Source organism: Ursus americanus, chromosome 36 (genome assembly GCF_024610735.1).
Source record: "Ursus americanus isolate L20-20 chromosome 36, mUrsAme1.1.p, whole genome shotgun sequence".
Taxonomy (NCBI): domain Eukaryota; kingdom Metazoa; phylum Chordata; class Mammalia; order Carnivora; family Ursidae; genus Ursus; species Ursus americanus.
In genome coordinates this window covers 23,402,349-23,408,348 of record NC_142162.1, presented here as the reverse complement: position 1 = coordinate 23,408,348, position 6,000 = coordinate 23,402,349, and the positions used below count along the sequence as shown (strand labels likewise).

At 49.3% G+C, this 6,000-nt stretch overlaps 1 long non-coding RNA gene across 1 annotated transcript in view; it reads left to right on the top strand.

Annotated features, from left to right (window-relative positions):
• Window positions 1–617: 617 nt before the first annotated feature.
• Window positions 618–6,000, top strand: part of LOC123804131 (uncharacterized) — a 226,272-nt gene continuing 220,889 nt past the window's right edge. The window contains exon 1 of the long non-coding RNA XR_015723154.1: window positions 618–1,031. This is a non-coding gene — a long non-coding RNA (uncharacterized LOC123804131). The remainder of the gene's footprint in view (window positions 1,032–6,000) is intronic.

The following is a 6,000-nucleotide window of genomic DNA, read 5'->3' as shown; positions in this document are numbered from 1 at the left end:
GTGTCTTTTTATCTCAAGCAGGATGCGGCCCGTTGCTCAGGTTTACTCATGCTTGGCTGAAGGGGTCAGTTCCCTGCACTTCCCAGAGTATCCATTAGGCACTCAACAAACGTGAGCAGAATGGAGTAGAAGGGAGTCTTGCTCTGGAAGAAGGAAGGGCGTCAGGTTGCTACAGAGGGGAGAGCCCTATGCTGACAGCCTGCATTCCAGCAATTTCCAGCTGAGGGCCCGGCATTGTCTTTCTGGTCCCTTCACCTGGATCACTGAGCAGATTGCATTTCACTTCAGTGGATTAAGGTGGGGAGTTGAGCTTGCCGGTTCCTCCTCGATCCTGTTCGGTTTCTGTCCCTCACACGCACCTGGGGAGGCATTGAACTCTGGTCCCATGAGGGAGGGGCTGTTTCCTGAGCCCGGAGTTTTGTGTGTCTGAGACTTGAGCCTGCAGGGACACACCTCCCAAGACCAGTCGGCTTTCCAGTGGAACATCCCTCGGCTCTGAAGTCCCACTCTCTCTGTTGGAGTACTCAGACAAATGCCCCTTACTACTCTGTTCCTCTTAAAAAGTCTGCCATTAAGAATTAAGCCAGTAATAACATAAAATTAAACTTTTATGGTGTTCTGCAGGATACTGAACTCTCAATTTACCCATATTTTATAATAATGGAGGGATTGACCCTGTCGTCTGTCTAAAACGAAGCAATAAATACCTCTGTGTTTTCCAGGAATTTTCTCTCCCAGGGACACAGGCATTTACGCACAAGGCTCTTCTGTGGCAGGAATGTCAGTGGGGCAGGGGCTGTGGTTCGGATAACGTCACTCTCCTTCTCTTACCACTCATCCCCACCAGAAACTCCTCTTCTGGTTGACCTGGGACTTGTTTGCTGATGAGTGGGTTTACATGTCACCCCGTCTGGAAGATTTCTATCTGCATTTAGTTCTGGGAGGCTGTGGCGTCCGTTCATTTTTGAGAGACTAAGGAGTTCTCGTGGGGGAAACGGCGGCCAGTGCTCTGATCATCTTAGAAGCTCAAGGTAAGGCTACCAGCAAAGTGGGGCTTAAAACAGTTGTTCCTTCAAGTGTGAACCACAGACCACCTGGATTGACATCACCTGTGGAACTTGTTAGAAAAAAAGCAAATTCCTGGGCCCCATCCCAGAATCTCCATTTCTGGGGAGTGGAGCTGTAGGATTTGCATTTTTAACCAGAGCCTTGGGAAATCATTGCACACACTAGCCTAGAGGCTGGGCGCCAAGTCTGGTTCTCTCCCTCCCAAGCTGGGACGCCTCTTATCATTGCGTGCTCTGTTTAGCCAAATGCTTTTTCCCTACTCCCTCTGGGAGTAGGCTACAGGGGCCTGGCCACCCCTTGCATGCATTCTTTGAGTTTTTTTTTCATTCTGCAGATGTGTTTTGAGCACCTATTATGTTCTAGATCTTGGAAAATCTCAAGAAATCCAAAGATGGCACCCAAAGCTGCCTTTGGGGCCAGTAGCTGCAGTGAAACCGCATATTCTCATTTCCCTGTTCCCTGCCTTTTCTATCGCTCCTGTTGGAGGCTGTGTGCTAGGAAACCCTTTCGGAAAGCAGGGTCCTCGTCTAGTCCTCTCTCCTTGGTGGCAGAAACAGCAACAGCTGTCACAGCTGAGGGTTTTTGAATGATGGTGAGATGTGCTAAGAAGAGGGACCGGCGGGCTCGTATGGACTTGTTCATCTGTTTTTTGGCTTGGGTTCAGCACCCTGTATCCAGATTGAAATTTTCAATATCTCAACCGCCTGTCGCTGACAGCCACCAGCGTCTGCGCACACTTTGCTGATTCTTTCCCGTTTCACTTGGGATAAATCGTTGCAAGAAGAACTTGAGAGAGGTCTGTTGCTCTACACAAAAGAGGAGGAACACGGAGTAGTCCCTAGAGAAGTGAACAAGGGAAGTAAGTCGGTGACCATTCTTCATCTAGGGATGTTGAGACGTTTGGAATCCTCGCCTCTACTCCACTTTTGTGTTCGTAGCGTCCATGGAGCATTCCTAAGTGCTTCACTCTGAATGCTCCCTACAACCCATTTTACTGATGAGGAAACTGAGGCAGAGAGAATTGGTCAAACTCACACAGAAAATGCCAGAGCCAGGATTCACACCCAGACACTTCAGCTCCAGCGTCTGACTCCTCATTGTTCCGCCATCTGCCCATCTCAGGGGACCCCACATTTCCCTTCATGTACTTTTAAGTGACTGACGGCCGTATCACTCCTTTTCATTTCCTTCTGCCTGATTCTTGACCCATTGGGCCGAAGTCGACACACTGGAAGTCAGAAACCACTGAATTCTGCATGAAACCTTTCCAAGGAGTAGAGGCACTCCCAGAAGAAGGGGATCTTTGTCCTCTCTGGCTTGGTAACGAGCCAGAGGGGCCATGAGATTGGCAGGAACCATCGATAGATACATAAAAGAGACGCTTGTTCATTGGCTGAGCACCAGTGAAAGGGTGGGTGTGCTAGCACTGTCCACCCACGCCCCGAAGGCTCTAGAAGCAGAGGTGGGATTGAGGCCAGGAATAAAATGGGGGAGGAGCCCTCTTAAAGACAACAGTGGGTGACTGGGCAGCGGAGGGAAAGAGCACAGACCTGGAGCTCGGCGGACAGATTCAAACACAGCTGATTGCACTCAGCCTATGTGCATTCGCACGCAAGCTGCGTACGCCCCCGGCTCCTAAGTGTCACAGCTGCCTCCCCGCTCTGTGGTTGTATGTAACGGAGCAGCGTGAATCACATGTCTAATACAGGGCTATGCCCACAGCAGGCTTTCAGTACTTGCTGGCTGTTGAGATCTCTTTCTCCCCTCCACCCGCCAACCCAGACTCCCTTTTTTCTTCTTAGATCAGGCTGCTGTGGAAGTACGCAAGCTTTCTAGAGTTTGGCCATTGGCACATGCTGTCCCAAGTATGGCGATGGCTGGGAAAAAGATCTTGAAGTGGATTATTTTGTGATTAGATATTTCTTGTCACATTTTAGTTTTCTAGAAAGAAGCCATCTATGGCTGGTAATCAATACAGTCAGCATGCTTTACCTTTGTCCATGCTGTAGCTGTGGCTGGTGCTGAACGATGGTTTACAGTTATGGGCTGGGGTGGCTTGCTGGCTTTGCTATAGCCTGACCCTCCCTCACTAGGGGGCTGGCCACTCTTACCTCTGTCAATTTGGACAGTTTTGTGGCCTGGGTACTCTTGTTCCTGCAATATAAGGGGTTCTGACTAACGCCCCTCCAATGAGCGAGTTTGCCTTTTTATGAATAATCTCAACTTCCTGCTGTTTTGTCCACAGGTTAAACCTCGTGGGCCCATCCATCTCAATCTGCTTTTCTCCCTGGGGTTTGCCAACATCTTCATTGACAAGTCTTCTTCAGATTTCTTTCAGGGGTCTTTTGTTTTCTTTTCTACATTGCTAACTAGAATGTAAAATTAAATCTGAAGTGAACAAGCACGGATCCCAGGACACCCCACTAATCACCTCTTCTTTCCGGAGACTTGCCGAGAGTCTCACCTTTCCTTCATCATCTTTTGTTAGCATTCAACCCACGTGACTTGCTCCCTCTGCCCATTGGAAACATTTCAGCAATTAAAGTTTCATGAATTGCTGTACAAAATGCCGGAACTCAAGTCCAAGAGTGCAGCGTCTGCTGCGTTTCTGTCCTCGTACAGTTGCCCTTTCCAAAACGAAAAGTAAGTTGTCACGTTGTTGCATTCTTTATCCTTAAGCAAGCCTTTTTGCTTATTGCCTGGGAATTCTACCTCCTAGATAAATTTACAAATTACATTTTTACTTCTGACTACTTTTACTTTGCTAATTAGGACCTCCAGGTGCTGGTTAATTTCAGGGCAAATGTCTACTTTCAGTTTCCACTCCTTTCCACCTCCCTGCTGGCCAATAAATCCTGAGAAGTAATGAGACTTTTCCCTGATTTCTTACCCGGGTCTTTGAACATCCCAAACTATCCCCTTTGATTTGTAAATGTTCAGGTTGTCCAACACCTGCTTTTCGTGTTATTTTCCATCAGCTCTACTTGTGGAGTCTTTGAAGTGATACCATGGCATCCAATTTCTTTTACATAGAAAAGTCCTTATCTGGGAAAAGTGGTTTTTTAGCCAGAGCTGCACATTAGAATCTAGGGTGGAGCCTTTGAAAAATACAGATGCCCAGGCAGCCTCGCCCCACAAGGTATTCTGATTTAGTAGGTTTGGGGTGGGCTCTGGCTGTCTGTATGCTTTTTAAGGCTCCCGAATTTGTTCTAAGGGCACCCTTGTTGAGAGCCACACTCCCGAAGAAGTCCCAGGTCTGCACCAGCCTGATGGGCTCCAGCAGACCCCTGGGCCCGGGGCCACAGACATGCATCCTGGGCTCTGGCTTCTATTACCTTGCTCTGCCTGGGGGAGGGTCCATCTGAGCTGGAGCGCGTGGATGTGGGGAAGGTGAGGGGCAGACAGGAAAGGAGGGCTTTCTGGGTGGAGAGAAGAGCAGGAGGAAGGGCACAGAGGCACAGAAGCTTGGCGGCATTGGGGGTAAGAGCCGGCTGATGGGGGTAAGAGCCGGCTGATAGACAGTACTGTGCAGCATTGGGGGGAGGCCAGCCCTGAGGTTATTGCCAGGTAACAGGCAGCAAATCCCAGTGACCTCGCTTCTGTAAGTAAAGCCAAGTCCTATCTTTCTTTTCTTCATTATGTCCAGGACAGACTCTTTAGAACCCAGAGCTTTTTGGAGCAACCAAGAATACATTCTGCTTTTCATGCTCTTTCTTAGAGGGGATTATGACACTGATAGCTTCTTCCACACATTTTGCCCAGAGGCCTGGCTCCTGCTAAGGTGATCCCCTGGATCTTTGCACCAGGGCTCTGGCCCCTCCCCAGCCAAGGCAACCAACAACAGCAAACCACAGGTGGGACTCCTTATTCACGGGGGGTTTCTGTCAATGCCTATTTTGTCTTTTAATTTATCTATTTTAAATTTATTTTTGCTGAGATCTATAGATTTCCTTTACAAGATGAGAAAGGATAGGATAAAGAACAAGAGCATGTTTATATTTTAAACTTTCCCTAAATGTATTTGGATGGACATTATTACCTACATTTTATAAGCCATGAACATTGAGGCTTGAAAGAGGTTAGGTAACTTGCCCGCAGTCACAAGGTGGTAAGTGATGGAATGAGGGTGGAGAACCGGGTCCTTCTGGCCCCGAAGTCCTGCTTTTTCCTTGACACCGCTTCCGCCTGTCTGGGTGGAGGATTGGCGGGGGGCTGCGGAGGCATCCCTGGTGAAATTAAGCCTCATTTGCATTTTTAATCAGACACCAGTCTTCTGGCCTGTCTGGGCTTACTGGAGGATCTGGGGCCTATTTAAGACAGCCGACAGCGGAGGTAGTGTCTGGGAGATGGATAATGAGGTTAGGCTGGGACGGTTACAACTTCGCCCCTTGTGCAGTTCTGCCCAGGGCTGCCCTGCACCCAGGGCTGACGCTCGCGCTGAGGCTTTGGCACTTCTCTGGCCTTTGAACATCTACTCTCTCCAGTTCAGTCTTGTCTTCCCGCTTGGCAGCGGCGGAGGAGAGGGAAACAGGTGCAGCTCTGAAGATTTTCTTGAGTTGTTCCAGGTGAGCTTTTCCTCGGGAAGGTTCTGGCTGGTGTCTGCCTTTCTCAGCCCTCCTGGGGGCATCCATGGGACAGAGGAGCCCGCAGCACGGCCGGGTCTGACAGGGGCGTGCAGCTGGCCAGGTCTGGAGGACAGTTTCCTGACAAATCTGTGAGCTGCTAGAATATCATTTCCATGAGGGCAGAGTCGAGGTCTACGGATCTCTGGCACCTAGTGGAGTGCCTGACACAGCATGGGCTTTCGAAAGAGTTGTTGAGTAAACACAGGTTTTCTGGTTTCACATGGACTTTTCTTCAGCTAATGGTCGTACAGCAAAGAGATTTCCCTGGTTCTACAGACAGAGTGGAGAGGGCTTAAGCCCTCTGTAC